Raw genomic sequence first — 19,532 nt, forward strand, 5'->3', positions numbered from 1 at the left:
CCATCCCATCTGTATGTGACAAATATCTGTGAGGCAAAGCACATCTGATGGTATCATGAAAGGTACACTCACCATGATGCAAGTCAAATGTATGAATACACATATCAAACCACTCATGTGTATGTGAACTATCACACCTGTACCACATTGGTCTCAGTGCAAAAAATATGTTTCCATAAAGACAGGACTCCGTAAATAAAACTTATTCTGCAACAGAAAGTATGTATATAACTGTTTACAACGTGGAATCATGACAGAACCTTTCAATTTACACAGGATGTTGGCAAATAAATGATGAGAATTTAACTGTGAATAATATTTCTTTGACTATTTATCATGCCTACAACAGTACGACTAAGTTAAATGCTGTGTAGGCACTTACCACCTACTGAATGTTAACATGGTACTAACATTCATTGTCCTGACACTAATGTATGTGTTCCAAAAGGATTCTAGCAATACCTCCATGTTTCACAAAGTTCTATGTACACTCCTCTCTTACAAAGGGGGTTCACATTGTAACAGGTCAGAGTAAGTGAAGCAAGTGTATCATGTGACATGTCAGATGGACAACACAGCCTCACACGATGCTGTCACTCAAGTGCAACTTTTTCAAAATTAGAATTGACTTCAAATTGTCTTACTCAATGCTGCACATAGATATAGATCGAAGAAATTGCAATGGACAGAGAGCAAGTACCTGGTCAACTTACCATCATGATATTGGGAGTGTTGATCTGTATTTGGTAAATTAACAACCACCAGGGTATGAAAAGCTGTATTGTGGTACACATGACACTGTCACATGTGCATCATCATATGCTTTTGTACAGAGGGGACAACATAGGCAAGTAAATTGCACCTATATACATTAGAATGTGCACATTTATACCCTTGCTGGGGACTGTACATCAATGTGTCAACCGGAGATCTTTGACCCTTTGCGCTTACCACATTGTCAGTGCTAACAATCTGTTACATCACACACTAACCTTACCCACTTGTGGCTGCTTTGCTGCCCTCAAACACCCATCCAACTCCGGGAAGGCTACTACCAATATGCGGACCATTAGGGGGTCAGGGTATGACGGGCACCCCATACTCAATGGTAGGATATCCCCAGATGGGCCTCTGCCATCTTCCAGGCCCAGCGTCTTAGGTCCTCCCACCTCTTCCTACAGTTGGTGCTCCACCAGCTGTGGACACCCAGGGTCCGCACTTTCTTGATGATGGTTTGCTATATCCCATTCTTCTGATGGGTGTTGACCTGCTTGGATGACACAGACAAGAATAGATCGTCATGTCCACATTCACCATACCAAAACAAGCAGGGTGAAAAACAAGTTATTGCACATAGTCATACAGACTGTCTTCAATATCCCCTTCAATGATAGATGAACATATGCAGTCAGGCTATGTGTGATGTTGGAACAGGCATATAACATGCATATCTAGGAACAGGTGTCTTCTTGTTACATATGACCAAACCACATGCATATCTGAAAAGATGGTATTCATGGCAAAGTTTGTCATACCACCTTCACTTATCATGTATTACAGTCTGTAGGTGGGTCAGGGAACATACATCACACACTCTGCACTATGTACTCAAAATCTATCAAATCACATACGCATATATCCATCAACCCACACATATCACCACAACCCTTCATTCTGCCATATAACCTGGACGTCATCACATCCTTTGCCCAGCATCCATTGTTCGTCATAACCAAGGATAGATGGGGAAATACACAATGTGCACATGTGCACCAACCTGTTCCTCAGGTGCACCATGGAACTGTCCATACAGGGGTAAGACCTCCTCCACCAGCTTATCAAGCTCCTCTGGGGAGAAGTCAGAGGCCCTATCACCTGTAAAATGTGGCATGATTGCTCCCAGGGACAGTAAACAGCAGCCCAGGTTGTGGAGGTCTTGTTGGCAGCAGTGCCAGGAGTTAAGTGACAGATGAAGTATCAGATGGTGGTCACGTCCGCCACATAAGACACCGTCAATGCCGGGAGACCGCCATTGGCGCAAGACCGCCAAAGGCAGCAATGTGTTCCGATGGCAATGCCATGTATTTGCCTACCACCATGACGACTTCTGCCAGTGTAGTTAAGTCATTTACTACTGCCCAGTATAGTAGGTCAGGCAGCTGCCATTTTAAGTCTCATAGCTGATCAGTAAAGTTAGATCAAAGTAGCGTCACAAGCTGTGAGACATATTTACAAACTTGTGTTCACCGCAGGCTTTAAGCAAACGTAGCAAAATACATGATTCATGCACAGGTTGTAAACTTGATGAGTTAATGGTAACACAACTTTAGTGGCATAGTCAGCACACCAATGGCAATCTGATATATGGTATTTGTGTCTTATCAATGTTGAACATGGTAAGATTGTCATTCTCACAGAGACTTTTAGCAACATCCTTCTTGTAGGAGGCTGGTCTGGTTTGCAGTCGGTATCTATGGTACTTACGCCTTATACCAGGTCCAGTTATCTCTTATTAGTGAAATATAGGCAGTGTCTAGAAGCCAGGCTCTTTAGAGGTAGCTGTGGATGAGCAGCCAAGGCTTATCTAAGAAACATGCAAAGCTCATGCAATACCACTGTAGTCACACAGTACTCACAAACATGAGAGAAGATACTCAGTGTTACAAAAATAAAGGTACTTTATTTTGGTGACTCAAATACCAAAAATACCATAGAGACTATACTCACTTAGGAGGTAAGTAATACACAAATTATATACATAGTATGGAGAAATAGGCATGAAAACAGTTTGAAAACAGCGCAATTAGTGAAAATCACAATAGCTAGAAATGGACTTTGGGGGAGCACAAACCATATACTAAGAAAATGGATTGCGGAAGTCAGTCTCCCACCTAGGCAAGTGTAGTGTGTAGAGGGGAGCTGGGAGTACTAGACAACCCCAAAGGTAAGTACTAGAACCCACCCCAGTGCCCAGGAAAGCAGGAGTAAATCACAGGAACTTTCCCGGAAAACACACAGAAATGAAAAGAAGAATTACGCAAAACCCAGAAGAGACTGCAAGACACCAACAGTGGATTCCAGGACAAGAAGACCTGTGGAAGTAGGGGACCACGTCAAAGAAGCACAGAAGAGCCCAGAAAGAACAGGAGCCCCTGTAAACCCAGATAAGGCTCCAAAGAATAACCACCAGTGAAGAAGAACAGTCAGTACTGCACCTAAGAAGACGGTGTCGGTTCCTGGCAGATGCAAGTGATGTTCCACGCAAGATGGTGGATTGCAGTCGGGTTTGTGTCGTCGGAGTCCACCAACAAGCCTTGGCACACGCAAAGCGTGCTGTTAGCGGAAAATGGTGCTATCCGGGACCAGGAAGGACCAGATGGACTCTACCCAGGAATGGGAGTCAGAGGGGGCTCTCAGCAACTCAGAGAGTGCACAGAAGACCAGGCCACACACACAGGAGTCCCACAGCATGGGGACAAGGAAGTTGAAAAAGTGGCCAATGCAGCACTACAACAAAGGCTCCCTCGTCGCTGGAGAACCACCCAGGAAGCTGTGCATCACAGGATAGAGTGCTGGGGGCTGGAACTACAAGATGCATGATGAACTTGGAGGAAGAATGCCAACAAGTCTTGGCAGCTGCAAAACACGCAGTGCATGGGGGTACTGTCTTTCGTGGGAAGGCAAGCTCTTACCTCCATTAAAGTTGGACAGTTGGAAGAGAGGACCATCGGGACCACTTCAGTTTACCACCCGTGATGCAGGATCCATGCAGCTCAGCAAGAGAGGGGATCCACACAGCCAGTCGTCATTGCACCTGGTGTCTGCAGAAGCAGGGGAGTGACTCCTCCACCCCAAGGGAGATCCCTTCACTCTTCTGAAGAAGGCTGATAACAGGCTGTCTTCAGAGGATGCACGGCTGGGAAACAGTTGAAGTTGCTGGCAGGAGCCAGAGATACAATGTTGCAAAAGGCATCTTGCTTCTTTGTTGCAACTTGTAGAGTTCCTGGAGGATCCAGATGCAGTTTCTTCAGTGAGAATTTGAAGTGGAGGATGCAGAGGATTCCTGCTGGAGTCTTGCAATCCGAATCTGAGGAACCACCCAAAGGAGAGACCCTAAATAGCCCTGAAAGGAGGATTGGTCAGCTAACCAGGTAAGCACCTATCAGGGTAGAGCTTTGACATTGCCTGGTAGCACTATTCACTCAGATGTTTCCAGAGTTCCCTGCAAACCTTGAATCTAAGATGGCAAAACCCAGGAACACTTGGAGGAGCTCTGAGCACCACCTCTGGGGTGGTGATGGACAGCGGAGTGGTCACTCCCTTTTCCTTTGTCCAGTTCCATGCCAGAGCAGGGACTGGTGGTCCCTGAACCAGTGTAGACTGGATTTTGCAAGGAGGACACAAAATGTGCCCTTCAAAGCATTTCCACTGGCTTTGGGAAGCTACCCCTCCCAAACCTGTAACACCTATTTTCAAAGGGAGAGGGTGTAACACCCCTTTCCCAAAGGTAATCCTTTGTTCTGCCTTCCTGGGCTCAAGATTTGCAAGCAACAGGAGGGCAGAAACCTGTCTGTGAGGTCACAGCAGCTGGGGCTGCCTGGAAAACCTAATAAGGCTGAAATGGCAATACTGGGGGCCCTCTAAGGAGCCCGCAGATTGCATGGAATCATACAACCAAGCCTTGGGGTATGATTCCAACATGTTTGATGCCAAACATGCCTATGTTCAGAGTTACCATTATGTAGCTGTACATAGGTAGTGACCTATGTCCAGTACACTCGTAAAATGGCATCCCCAAACTCACAAAGTCTGGGAAAATGGTCCTGGAGGTTATGGCGGCACCTCTGCTATTGCAGGGGTGCCCTCACACACATGTACTTTGCACCCTGCCCTCAGGGCTGGAGGGCCTGCTAGAGGGGTGACTTATAAATTACATGGTGCAGTGTAAATGGCAGTGAAAGGGTCCCTGCACCTTTTCACGCAGGCTAAAATGGCAGTCCTGCAGAACCCTTTGCAAGGGCTCCCTATGGGTGGCAACATATATGATGCAGCCCATAGGGATCCCCTGGAACCCCAATGCCCTGGGTACCTTGGTACCACATACTATGGAGTTATAAGGGGGCACCAGTCTGCCCATTGATTGCAAAATACAGAGTTTTGAGAAATCAGTGAACACAGTCAAGCACACTGACATCAGGCAGAAAATGGGGGTAACCATGCCAAGAAAGAGGGTACCTTCCTACACTTCTCCATTTCTAAATCATGATTTAGGAAAGGGAATGTGACTGCATTAAGAAGCCATTATTTGCCTAGGTTTGTACTGTGTACAACATTTCTACAATTTCATCCGGCATGTCCGAGGATTATGTGTAACATATGTATTTTAACACTTACAAAGGACAGAATGAGTGAAACACATACATCTTGTTTTTTTCGCACATAGTTACTCTGGCCTAAGAAGAGTGAGAGAACCTCCAGTGTATCGTCCACTAGCAGACCTGCAGACCAGGGAGAATCAATATATCATCCAAATATTCCGCCTGTATAGGTATACAATCATGGATTTCTGACATCAGTGGGAACCAGATCTGATGCCTGCCATTCACAATTCCTATAGCATACCACCCCTGGTACAAGTCATGTCAATGCTGCACTTCCTGGCCACAGGCCTTTTCAAAATACCGTGGCCCTAACTGCAGGGATATCTCAGCTTACGTTCAATCTAGTTTTGAAGGCTGTACTGCCTGCATTGTTAAAACACCTGGACAGCTACATCAGGTTTCCACAGTGTGTAGATTTGGCTTATATGAAGGCAGATTTTTCTGCTTTGGCACACATCCCACATATGGTGGGTGCCATTGATGGCACCCATGTTGCCTTGGTTCCCCCAAATGCCAATGAATAGGTGTATAGGAACAGGAAATACCACCACTCCATTAATGTCCAAGTAATCTGTTTGACTGACCTCTACATTTCACAGGTTTCTGCAAGGTACCCAAACTCAGTCCATGATGCCTTCATCATGTGGAACAGCAAAATCCCACTGCTGATGACACAACAGTACACAGAGAGGACCTGGCAGGTTGGTAAGTCATATATGTCATGTGTGCCTCCAAATGTTATCTACTACCAAATGTATGGATGTCCAAAATGTAAGCTTGCCTCTTTGTTACTATTTCTTATAGGGGACTCTGGCTACCCAAACAGTCCTTGGTTGTTGACACCCATGAGGTACCTAACTACACCAGGTGAAGTCTGCTTCAATGAGGCCCACGGAAGAACAAGGCATGTCATGTAGTGGACTTTTGGGCCCCTGAAGGCAAGATTCCATAGCATTGATAAGTCTGGTGGAGCCCTCCTCTATTCAGCCACTAAAGTATGTCAAATTATTGTTGCTTGCTGCATACTCCACAACCTCGCCCTGAGATGTCAAATCCCCTATATACCAGATGAGGGGGAGCCAGCAGTTCCAGCGGGTGAGAATGCAGATGTGCCAAGTGAGGATGACTATGATGAGGATGAAGCTGCAGTCATCTGGGGAGATCTCATTAATAAGTGCTTCACCTGATTGTAGGTATGTCATATCCTATAATTGTACTTACTCAATGGGGCATGTGGGTTTAGGGATGCTTGATAAGTGTCTTAGTATGAACATCAGACTGGTCATAAGAAGCTTCAAAGCACATTACTCAGATGTGCAAACAGAATACTACATTGAGTAGTGTGCAGTTTTTTGATCACCGTAGTCTCAGTGGCAGATTAAAGAGCCCCTAGTGCCTCCTTGCACCACATTAGTGTCACTTGCATGCATTGCACCACCTTATAACCCTTTGTGCTACATTATGCCTGTGCCAGGTGTGATGTATGCAAAGAGATTTCTTTGTGTCATTTCTTTTGGCATTTGTAACGCCATCTCAGAGCAGATATTAAAAGGAGGCACACAATTATCTACAATGGGCCTCATTGGGCTTTGCAGGATGAGGGTCAACATATTTGATGCTAATCATGCAAAAGCTCTGAACGAGAGTCAACAATTCTGGGTCTAGTTCCCTAACTGCCACCATGGCACACTGTATATTAAATACATCACACACAATGGGGGGGGGGTCTAAGGGGTGAAAGAAAAGTGGTGCTGCGCCACTTTTCTTAAACCAGGGCCTAAGTTTGTCACAATGCACAATCAGAGTTAGCACTGTATATAGCACATAGCTGTATGGCGTTTTGCTATCAATTCCTGCCTATGGCTTATGTATTACATTATTGTATTGCAGATTACTTCACAAAGTCATTCTCATTTGGCAATATGTGACAGTGTCACAGGCAGGTGGGATTTGCAGACTGACATGTAAAGTGAAAATTGATTGATCCAGTTACTGTCAGGCATGAGATTTGTGGTTTGTGTGTTCTATGCACAGACTTTCAGGAGAGTGGGATAGTAGTGTCCTATGCCACACTATAGACTTGTTTGCCAAAGTAGGTGGGCCCAATGGTGCAATGTGTGTGGTCTTGTATCTCTGACACGATATTCTGTGCAATCAATACCCCCAACCATCTCAATGGCTATTTGTCTGTAGATGTCACTGTGTTTCCTCATTCCAGGCCACTGTGCATGTGTGTCAAGACTGACATAGGTGAGTAGCATGTATACTGACACCTGTCCATGGATAGTGGAAGGTTCCATGGCTGGAGGTATTTGTAGAGACCTCTGTCTGTATTATGGGGTATTTTAATTGGGGAGGTATGATAAGGGTATTTGATAAGGCTTTAACTGATGATACAGTGAGCCACTTTGTTTAACCATTTGGATAGTGAAAGACTGTCATAACTAACTTCTGTGGTCTGCGGGGTGCTAGTTATTCACACCTATGGTGAGTCATTAAAGTAAGTGAGCAGCAGTGCTTTTTTATTTGATCATTTGCATCTACCCAACCTATGTGTAGGAAAGTGCAATGAAAGGGATAACAAGTTTGTTCCTCAGTATTATCAAATGCAAAATACACCTTGATTAAACAGTACATGTGAGATGGGACTTTAAAAAAGTTGGTACATTTGTGCATATCTATTATGTGCAAGAGGTATTACAATTAACAGTTACATGTAGCAGAAAAAATGACTTTCACACATGATCTGTGGTTTAGTGCTGTTTAATAAGGAGTGTACATTTGTATGTGGGAATTGGATCTAATCAAATGCTTATAGACAGAGAAGGGTTCAGTCACGGTTGATGAAATTATCAGGGTTGCTGCAACAACATTTGGAATCTCAAGTCTAGGGTTCTTATGCCACTGGAAAATGGAGATTGGGGGTAGAACAGTCAACAGGGTCTATCAGTGATAAACAAGGGGAACCAACAGTAGGGGTTCACTTTCTGGTTGTTGGAGTATCTTGGTGGGCAGATGTATGTTCATAGTCTCATATCTTGTCTGCTAAATGGTTTTAAATTTGAAAGTTATCTCCCAGTTAGGTGTATGGCATTGTTGAGACAACTAACAGCTGCACAATGTACAATTCAAACAGATCTGGCAACCATTATGAAAATAAGCATATACCTGGGCCTCTGTATGGGTGTGCTCCAGGTACAGGCTTCCTATATGTGTGTGCCCCCCAGGTGAGTAAATTACATTGTTTGAATGGAGATTGAAATACCAATTTAGCAGAGAACACAGCTGTAGGTGTGTGTCGGATGGTATTGTGCTGGCAGATGCCCATAGCATTACTGTCATTGACATAGACTGTACAATTGTGGAGCATTCAAGTGTGTTGAATTGTTTGTTAGATTTAACATGCAGGTTAAGTTTATTTTTAGTACACTGTTCTGGTTTTCTTAATGGTAGAACAGGGCCTGCTGGGAGTTGTAGTGCTATCAGTCTCTGTATATTTGAGTGCAGCCTTTTTTGAGCTACATATGGCGTTCTGGCAGCAAAGGATTGTGGGATGTGAAAGAGTGTGTTTTATAGCGCAGTGTGTAGGTGTGTCGGATGTGTGGATGTGTATCAGGTGTGGGGTTTTCCAATTATCCAATATAGTGTGGTATATTACTGTGGTGATCACCAACCTCCACGGTTCGCAACGCCATTCTGCCATTAAAGAACCACTATTGTGATTTGTGGGCCTTAATAGGTTTGGTGATTTTTTGGCTGGCTGACAGTGCAGTCATGGGACCACCTCTTTCCTGCCCTCTAGAGTCGCTGCAGGGTTGGGATTCTGGCTGTCTTTTGGTGGCCTTGGCTGTGTGACTCGTAATACGGAGGTCTGTATGACCGCCAACATGACGGTCTTTTAGCAGCCGACACTGCGGCAATCTTACTGTCAGATCGCCAAACTTTTAATGAGACCCTTCATGACAAATGAACCCAGTTGATAAAGATAGGGCCCAGTGTTCTTGTCTACCCTCACACCCTCCAACTGAGGTTCCTGACAATACCATAAAATAAAAATGGCAAAATTCACTTTCCCATATCAGTAAAATAACACGAGTAGCCATTGACATCTAAACATTTACTTTAAACATAGATTACTTTAAAAGCATTTCAAAATGAACATCACAAATCAGAATTATAGAAAATCTTGCCTGCATAAAGAATTTCATCATCATAAAGAAGACAACATTATTTTTATGTAAAACACAAATAATATTTATACTTGATTTGATCTAAGGGATTAGTCTAAATGTTATTTATGAGTATGTGAGTGTGGCCGTGGGTATAGCGATAGAGAGTACAATGACACTAAGGTGGGTGGATGAATCTATGTGACTATATTGTAGTTCAATAAGTGTCTTTACAACAGTCACTATCTGTGGTCTTTATGCTTGGTGATCTTCCTCTGTTTCTTCTCCCTTAGGGTTCCCGGTAACTGAAGATGGTTCCCCGGCGGCGGTGTGTCAGGAAGACCGGAAAAAGAGGAACGAAAGGCAGGTAAGTAGTGTCTCTGTAATCTAGTCTGGGTTCTCTATTGTGTAGGGAGGGTGTGTAGAGATAGAGATAAAGAGAGAGAGAGAGAGTGTGTGGGGTGAATAGGATAGAGGTTTCCTCTCCCATGAGAAAAATAAGAGGATGTAAGCTTGAAGGTTGAGGGGGGTTATAGGATTCCGCTCCTACGCCTCTGTGAATTCAGTCTCCTTTTTAAACTACTAAACAAAAAAAGAAAAACACTCTATTTCTATGTAAAGTGGTGGGTGCTTCTTGTGATTTTGTAGATGCTTCCCTTCCCAACTTCCTCCTCCCTCCTCCCTCTCCTCTACTCCTCTCCTCCACCCTCCTCCCTTCCCACCATAAATCGTAATTTGCCCCTCAGGCAGGACCGTACCTGGTTCAGCCACGTCCCTCCAGGGACGTGGCGGAGCTCGAGCTTCTTGGGACCTCCCTGTCCCTTCGTGGGGTAATCTCTGGTGTTCTGTTTTTCTTCTTCCCCAAGGTAGGGGTCAGTGGGTTTCTGGTCTTCCCCGCTGGCTTCTCTTTCAGCACTCTTTGCTGTTATTCCTTCAGCGTCTTCTTCCTTCTCTGTGTGCCCCGCACGCAGTCCGTTTTTGCTTTTTACATTTTCGGGAACCCGGATATCCGGGTTCCCAGCTGCGACTGTGTCTTCCTTCAGAGCGCGTTGCACTCTCTGTCCATCCTTTTTGTCTATTGTTTCGGGAACCCGGATATCCGGGTTCCCGTCTGCGGCGTAGTATGCAGCCGGGAGATCCGATACCCAACTACCTCTCCCTTCCCAAGAACGGGACTGATGGAGTTCCGTATTTCCATGATAGCGGTACAGATAGTCTGCAGCACACTGGAGATCCCAAGGAATGTGACGGACCTGAAATGAAAAGGGTTGGAGTTCCATAAACCACCTGAGAATGCGCGGGTTTGTGTTCTTGTGAGAGGCCAGCCAAGTGAGAGGGGCATGGTCAGTATACAGAATAAAGGGATGTCCCAAAAGGTAGTATTGTAGGTTCTCAATGGCCCACTTGATGGCAAGACACTCCCTCTCGATTATTGGATAATGATGTTCTCTCGTCAATAACTTCCTACTAATAAATACTATGGGATGGTTATGACTGTTCTCGTCCGTTTGTGACAATACTGCTCCGAGTCCAATGTCTGAGGCATCAGTTTGAAGGTTAAAGACTTTAGTAAAGTCTGGACACTTTAAGACTGGCTCAGTTGTGAGGCAGTGTTTGAGATGTTGAAAACTAGATAGTTGATCGGCTGTCAAGGCTGATAGTTTGGATGGTTGGGTTTTCTTTAACAGGCCTGTAAAGGGTGCTGTTATTGTGGAATATCTAGGTATGAACCGTCAGTTATACCCTATTAAGCCCAAAAAGGAATGGAGCTCTTTCTTTGTTGTTGGAATAGGTACCTGTTGTATAGCCTCTACTTTGTTTTTCTGAGGCTGCAATTGTCCCCTCCCTATAAAATACCCGAGGTATGCGATGTGATCATGAGCCAGATGACATTTTTTTGGATTAGCTGTAAGACCTGCTCCGTGTAGGACATGGAAAACGCGGTTTAGATGGTCAAGATGGTCTTTCCATGTTTCGCTAAAGACCACCATATCATTGTGATAGGCGGCTGCTCAATCTTGAAGGGGCCTTAGGAGGTGGTCCATTAACCGTTGAAAGGTAGCCGGAGCCCCATGTAGGCCAAACGGAGTTCCGTGAACTGGTAAAGCCCTGAGGGCGTTGAGAAAGCCGTCTTTTCCCGGTCCGCTGGAGCAAGTGGTATTTGCCAATACCCTTTTGATAGATCAAGAGTTGACATATACCGGGCCTTGCCTAATTTTTCAAGTAGGTCGTCAACTCGGAGAATGGGATATGTATCGAAAAGGGATATGGCGTTCAACCGGCAAAAGTCAATACAGAAACGAATAGAGCCATCTGGTTTCGGTACTAATACGATGGGTGAACACCAAGGGCTGACCGATGGTTCTATCACTTTAATTTGTAGCATGGTTTTTATTTCTTGCTCAATGAGATGACGTCGTGACTCTGGGATACAGTAGGGTCTTTGACGTACTGTTTGACCCTCTGGGGTTCTGATATGATGTTGTATTAAAGTTGTTCTACTGAGTTTTCCAGAAAAGAAGCTGGTATGCTGAGCCAAGAGGCAATCCAGCTGTCTTTGTTGATAGTCTGGTATTTCAGAATTAATCTGGGGTCGTTCCGGGGATATATCTGGATTGGTGGGGCACAATTCAATATCTAAGGATTTCTCTGGTGTTATTAGAAAACCAGTAGCGGTAGGGTTTACAGGTATAGTGGGTTCCTCTCACCTCTTCAGTAAGTTGATATGATAGATTTATACCCATTTTGGGTTCTTCGATAATTCTATGAGGTAAGTAACAGGAGAGACTGATTTTAACACTGTATAGGGGCCCTGCCATTTGGCTAATAGCTTATTGTCAGAACTGGGACGTAATATGAGAACTTTCTCGTTGGGTTGGAGCTGTCTGGTTTTCGTACCCCGGTCATAATAACTCTTTTGCTTGTTTTGAGCTCTCTTAATATGACTGCGTACGTCAATCAATCAATCAATCAATCAAGGAATTTATATCGCGCACTGCTCACCTGGAAGGGTCTCAAGGCGCTTGGGGGAGGGGGTCTGCTACTGCTCGAACAGCCAGGTCTTGAGCTGTTTCCTGAAGGCGAGGTGGTCCTGGGTCAGCCGTAGGTGGGTGGGCAGGGAGTTCCATGTCTTAGCCGCCAGGTAGGAGACGGATCTTCCTCCGGCGGTGGCTCTTTTGAAGCGAGGGACGACGGCGAGGGCGAGGTTCGCGGAACGTAGCTGGCGGGTGGGCGAGTAGAAGGTCAGGCGGTCGTTGAGGTACCTTGGGCCCAGGTCGTGGAGGGATTTGTGTGCGTGGGTGAGGAGTCTGAACGTGATCCTCTTGTTGACAGGGAGCCAGTGCTGGTCTCTCAGGTGGCTTGAGATGTGGCTGCGTCGGGGGACGTCCAGGACGAGTCGGGCGGAGGCGTTCTGGATACGCTGAAGTCTTTTCTGAAGCTTGGCTGTTGTACCGGCGTAGAGGGTGTTTCCGTAGTCTAGTCTGCTGGTGACGAGGGCCTGGGTGACCGTCTTCCTGGTCTCGGTCGGGATCCATCGGAAGATCTTACGGAGCATGCGGAGGTTGTGGAAGCAAGCTGAGGAGACGGCGTTGACTTGTCTGGTCATCGAGAGGGAGGAGTCCAGGATGACGCCCAAGTTGCGTACGTGGTCCGTTGGCTTGGGAGCGGTGCCTAGGGCCGGGGGCCACCAAGAGTCGTCCCATGCGGAGGGCGACGGTCCCAGGATGAGAACTTCTGTCTTGTCCGTGTTCAATTTCAGGCGGCTGATGTCCATCCATTTGGCGACGTCTTTCATCCCTTCGTGTAGTCTGGTTTTGGCGGTGTCGGGGTCTCTGGTGAGGGAGAGGATCAGCTGGGTGTCATCGGCATAGGAGATGATGTTGAGGTTGTGTTGGCGTGCGATGGCTGCGAGGGGTTTCATGTAGATGTTGAAGAGAGTGGGGCTGAGCGATGATCCTTGCGGGACGCCGCAGATGACTTCGGTGGCCTCCGAGAGGAATGGAGGGAGGCGTACTCTCTGTGTTCTGCCGGAGAGGTATGAGATGATCCATTCCAGGGCCTTCCCTCGGATGCCGGTGTCGTTGAGGCGTTGGACTAGGGTGCGGTGGCAGACAGTGTCAAATGCTGCGGAGAGGTCTAGGAGGATGAGTGCCGCTGTTTCACCGTTGTCGAGCAGGGCTCGGATGTCGTCGGTGGCTGCGATGAGGGCGGTCTCGGTGCTGTGGTTGGCTCTGAATCCGGACTGCGATGGGTCGAGGGATCCGTTCGTCTCGAGGAAGGCGGCCAGTTGCTTGTTGACGACCTTCTTGATGACTTTGGCAGGGAAGGGAAGGAGCGAGATGGGGCGGAAGTTCTTGAGGTCGGTCGGGTCCGCTGTTGGTTTCTTCAGCAGTGCGCTGAGCTCGGCGTGCTTCCAGCTCTTCGGGAAGGTGGCTGTGTCGAAGGAGGTGTTGATGATGTCTCGGAGGTGGGGTGCGATGGTAGAGGCGGCCTTGTTGAAGACATGGTGGGGGCACGGGTCTGTCGGCGATCCGGAGTGGATGGTGTTCATCATGCGTGTTGTGTCTTCGGGGGTCACCTCGGTCCATGTCTGGAGGATGGCGGCGAGGTGCGTGGGTTCGACCGATGGGTGCGGGGGTGGAACGCCGAAGCTGTTGTTGATGTTGGCGATCTTGCAGTGGAAGTATGAGGCGAGGGAGTCGCAGAGGTCCTGTGAGGGAGTGATGTTGTTGTTGCCGGTGCTGGGGTTGGAGAACTCCTTGACGATGTTGAAGAGCTCCTTGCTGTCATGGGCGTTCTTGTCCAGTCGTTCCTTCAGAGATTTCTTCTTGGTTGTGCGGATGAGCTGATGATGTCTGCGGGTGGCGAGTTTGAGGGCTGTCATGTTGTCGGCGGTCTTGTCAAGGAGCCAGGCCTTCTCGAGGGTGCGGCAGGCCTTCTTGGAGTTTTTGAGTTCGTCGGTGAACCAGGGGGCCTTCTTGCTTCTGGGCCTGGTGAGTGGGTTCTTCAGTGGGGCGAGGTCGTCGGCACAGGAGGTCAGCCACTGCGTGAGGTCGAGGGCTGCTGTGTTAGGGTCCGTTGTCCTGACAGGTGGGTTCTGGCTGAGGGAGGTGGCGAGCTGGTCGACGGTGATCTTGCTCCAGTTTCTGTGGGGAACCTGCTTCGGGTGGTGGTGGACCGTGTTCTTTTTGAAGCTGAAGTGGACGCAGCTGTGGTCAGTCCAGTGAAGTCCGGTGGAGTGGCTGAAGGTGACGTGCTTGCTGGATGAGAAGAGGGGGTCGAGCGTGTGGCTGGCGTAGTGGGTGGGGGTGTTGACCAGTTGCTTTTAGTCCGAGGTTGGCGAGGTTGTCCAGCAGGGCGGTGGTGTTGCGGTCGTTGTTGTTCTCCAGGTGGAAGTTGAGGTCCCCGAGGAGGATGTAGTCGGCGGAGGGGAGGGCGTGGGGGCTGATGAAGTCCGTGATGTCTTCGCAGAACTGTGCCCGTGGTCCCGGGGGTCTGTAGATGAGGGTGCCTCTGAGGGTGGTCTTGGGGTCGGTGTGGATCTGGAAGTGCAGGTATTCTGCGGCGTTGAAAGCGTCGATGGAGTCAGTCGAGATGCGAATGGTGCTTTTGTGAACGATGGCGATGCCCCCTCCGGTCTGGTTGACGCGATCTTTCCTGATGATCTTGTAGCCGTCCGGGATGGCTATGGCGATGTCGGGGGCTGAGGAGGCGTTCATCCAGGTTTCCGTGAGGAAGGCGACGTCTGGAGATGTGGTGTCGAGGAAGTTCCAGAGTTCCACGGCGTGTCTGTGGACGGAGCGGGTGTTGATCAGGATGCACTTGAGGTGGTTGCTGTTGCCCGTCTTGATGGGTGCGGTACCGGTTCAGAGGCAGGAGAAGTTGCAGGATCGGCAGGCGAAAGGTCCATTGGTGCGTCGCGGGGATGCTCGGTAGCACCTGGGGGCTCGGGCGGTGTTGAGTGCGATGAGTGTGGCGGCATCGTAGGTCCTGCGGGGGGGTTGGCGGACGCGGGGGCCAGGGGTTCTGGCGCTGGGCGCGGTCCAGGCGCGGACGGGCGCAGACGGGCTTACCTTTGGCGCACCTTCGGCGCTCAATCGGTGCTCCCGCTGTGCGCGTCCGCTGCACGGTCGCTGGGTGGCGTCATAAGTAAGGAGCCGGGAGGGAGGATCAGCTGGGAGGCGGGAGGCTGGGTGGCCAATGGGCAGGGGGGAGAGGCGGGCCTGCGGGGTCAGCGGCGGGAAACCAGGAAGGAGAGTGACCGGGGCAGAGGCGGCGGAGAGAAGGCGAGGAGAGTGGACAGCAGCAGCAGGTAGAGAGCAGCGAGCGGAGGGCGGTACCTCCGAGATGCAGAGGTCAGCGCTGGTGAGGAGGAAGCGGCGTCAGCGGGATCAGCAGTGGCAGGCAGGCGTCAGGCAGCAGCAGTGAGAGAGGAGCGACCGCCTGTGGGGGCACAGGGGGTCACACTGACCAGCCCGCCGCGGTTCCCTTAAGTAAGGAGCCGGGAGGGAGGGTCAGCTGGGAGGCGGGAGGCTGGGTGGCCAATGGGCAGGGGGGAGAGGCGGGACTGCGGGGTCAGCGGCGGGAAACCAGGAAGGAGAGTGACCGGGGCATCGGCGGCGGAGAGAAGGCGAGGAGAGTGGACAGCAGCAGCAGGTAGAGAGCAGCGAGCGGAGGGCGGTACCTCCGAGATGCAGAGGTCAGCGCTGGTGAGGAGGAAGCGGAGTCAGCGGGATCAGCAGTGGCAGGCAGGCGTCAGGCAGCAGCAGTGAGAGAGGAGCGACCGCCTGTCGCCCATACTGTTTGTAGTTGGGACTTCAGGTTGTGGACATAGCCTAATAAGGGTTTTTCACCTTCTTCCTCTTCTTCCCATATTTCAGCCGCCATAACTATTAAACTGCGGGGTTATCGCCCAAAGACGAGTTTGAAAAGACTATGGCGGTCATTCTGACCGTGGCGGTCGGCGGTCGCCGCCCGCCAAGCGGTTCCCGCCGAAAGACCGCACCGCGGTCAAAAGACCGCGGCGGTCATTCCAGCTTTCCCGCTGGGCCGGCGGGCGACCGCCAGAAGACCACCGGCCGGCCCAGCGAGACAGCCCCTTCAACAATGAAGCCGGCTCAGAATGGAGCCGGCGGAGTTGAAGGGGTGCGACGGGTGCAGTGGCACCCGTCGCGATTTTCACTGTCTGCTAAGCAGACAATGAAAATCTTTGTGGGGCCCTGTTAGGGGGCCCCTGCACCCGTTCCCGCCATCCTGGTTCCGGCGGTGGATACCGCCAGAAACAGGCTGGCGGTAAGGGGGTCGGAATCCCCATGGCGGTGCTGCAAGCAGCGCCTCCATGGCGGGTTCCCTGGGCCAGCGGGAAACCGGCGGGAAACCGCCGGCTCCCCTTTTCCGACCGCAGAATCGCCCAGGAAGCACCGCCAGCCTGTTGGCGGTGCTTCCGCCGCAATCCGCCATGGCGGTCATGGACCGCCAAGGTCAGAATGACCCCCTATGTCCTGTAGAGGCCTGTTCATGGGACCTTATAGCATAAAGGACCAGTGGGAGCTTTCGGTCCCAGTCTCACCCTGATTCTGAGACGGTTTTCTTCAATAAGGATTTTATTGTACAGTTATACCGTTCGACTAGGCCATCAGTTTGTAGATGATATATGGAGGTTTTGAGTTGTTTGACTCCCAAAGTCTTACAGATATGTGCCATCAAGGCCGACATGAATGGTGTACCTTGATCAGTTAAAATTTTGTTAGGAATCCCGACCCTGGAAAAGAAGCCAATCATGGCCTGGGCTACATTTCTGGTTGTCATGCTAGTAAGAGGTATGGCTTCCGGATACCTGGTGGCGTAATCGACGAGAATTAAAATGCATGTATGCCCTTTTGTGGATGGGAGGAGGGGGCCTATCAAGTCCACTCCAACTCTGGAAAAGGGAATGTCTATTATTGGTAAGGGTTGTAAGGGTGCTTTTCTCTGGGGTCCGGGGTCTACTAGTTGACATTTGGGACATTGGGAACAATACCGGCGGATTTGTGCATAGACTCCTGGCCAGTAAAACCAGCGCAATAAATATTCCTCCGTTTTCTCTCTACCATAGTGTCCCCCTCCCGTTTGATTGTGAGCAAGATAGAGCACCTGTGTACGGTAGGGTTCGGGTACCACTAATTGTCTTTTCTCGCTATTATCATGTTTGATGACTCTGTACAAGAGGTTTTTGTAGATAAGAAAATATGGACCCACCGTACCGGTGTTTTCTGTTTTGGCTGTCTTCCATGCATTTTGAAGGGAGGGATCTTCCCGTTGACTGCCCCAGAAGGAGGTTAAGGGAGTTGGGATAGTGCACAAGACCTTCTTTGGGTTCTCCCCCTTCTGTTGTGTTCAATAGAGTTGTTTCTTGCGCCTCTTCTCCCGTTTAGTAGGTCTGTAACAAAGAGGTTTACTGTCTATTGGGATACCCGAAAATGGAGCCTCTGCCCACCAAGAGTCTGATTGGATTCTGGATTTTACTTTCTGTAACAACTCAGGAAAGTGTATATAGTCAGTCCCTAAGATACATTCCTCAACCAAACGATCCATAACCCCCATTTGGACCTCATCCTGTCTCCCTTCCCACTCTAGACGAACTGAGGCAAGGGGTATTCTCTTTTGTCCCTGTGGATACAACATATAGAAACCCATTGTAGTGACTGTTGTCCTGTCAGGTCTACCACCCCTGTTCTGAGGACTGACTGACTGCATCCCGAGTCGACCAGGGCTGTAATGGGTTTCCCATTGACTCGTATCTCCTGCATGTATCTGGGGTTACCTTTCCCTGAACAGAGGACTCGTCCCCTAGTAATCCCGATTTCCATGGGTTCTGTTTCGTCCTCCTTGCAAAGGCATACCCATGCTATGTGGCCCCATTCACCACAACTGTAGCATTGGGATTGCTGCACAGGAGGTTTTTCACTTGCTCTTGGCTAAGTAGTGTCCTCGACAGCTTTGCGGGGAAAGGACCGAGTAGGTACTGGCTGGAGTCAGGTCGAAGGATTTGTCAATTTTGAGGCCCCACTCTTGAACTCGGTCGACCTGTGGTAGGCAGAGCAAGGTCAACTGCCATAGTTGTATCGACGTTAGGGTGCTGTCGGATCCAACTACGCGTGAGGGAAGGAAGGGATTCCAGATATTGTTCTAGAATTACCGCTTTTATAACATCTTCCCTTTCCATTCCTATGGGGCCTAGCCATTTGAGTCCTAGGTCCTTTACTTTGTAATATAATGTCCGGGAGTCTTAGGTAGGACCCCATTTTATTTTCCGAAAACGTAGGCGGTAGTATTCCGCGCCGTGTTCTACCCTCTCCAGGATACTCTTCTTGATGTCTTTATATGGGGTGGCCCCATCCGGATTGGCTGCTTGATATGCAGTTTGAAGGATACCCATTAGTAAGGGAGCCACATACTGACCCCAGCGTTCTTCGGGCCATTGGGCGGAAGAAGCCACCCTTTAAAAATTTGTAAAGAATGCATCGGGGTCCTCCCCCTCTTGGTACTTTTGGAGGACCGAACTCGGCACGTTAGGGTGGACCTTACTGGCAGCAATGGTGTCCGTTAGCTTTTGTAGGGCCGTTTCGTGCACCAACTGATTATTTGCCATAACAGTGGCCTGACCTTTTAATGCATTCTGGAGGGCCTCTCTATCTTCCTTGGCTTCCCTTTGTTAGGCCTCCCATACCATTTGAAGATGGAGTTGACCTTCGGCCAGCTGCTGTATCATATCTTCTAATATGGGTTTCACTTCCATACTGTCCTCTATCGCTATGTCAGATCCCACTTCTGACACCACTGTGGCCGTGGGAGCGATAGAGAGTACAACGACACTCAGGTGGGTGGATGAACATATGTGACTTTATTGTGGTTCAATAAGTGTCTTTACAACAGTCACTATCTGTGGTCTTTATGCTTGGTGATCTTCCTCTGTTTCTTCTCCCTTAGGGTTCCCAGTAAC

Source organism: Pleurodeles waltl, chromosome 9, assembly GCF_031143425.1.
Source record: "Pleurodeles waltl isolate 20211129_DDA chromosome 9, aPleWal1.hap1.20221129, whole genome shotgun sequence".
NCBI lineage: Eukaryota > Metazoa > Chordata > Amphibia > Caudata > Salamandridae > Pleurodeles > Pleurodeles waltl.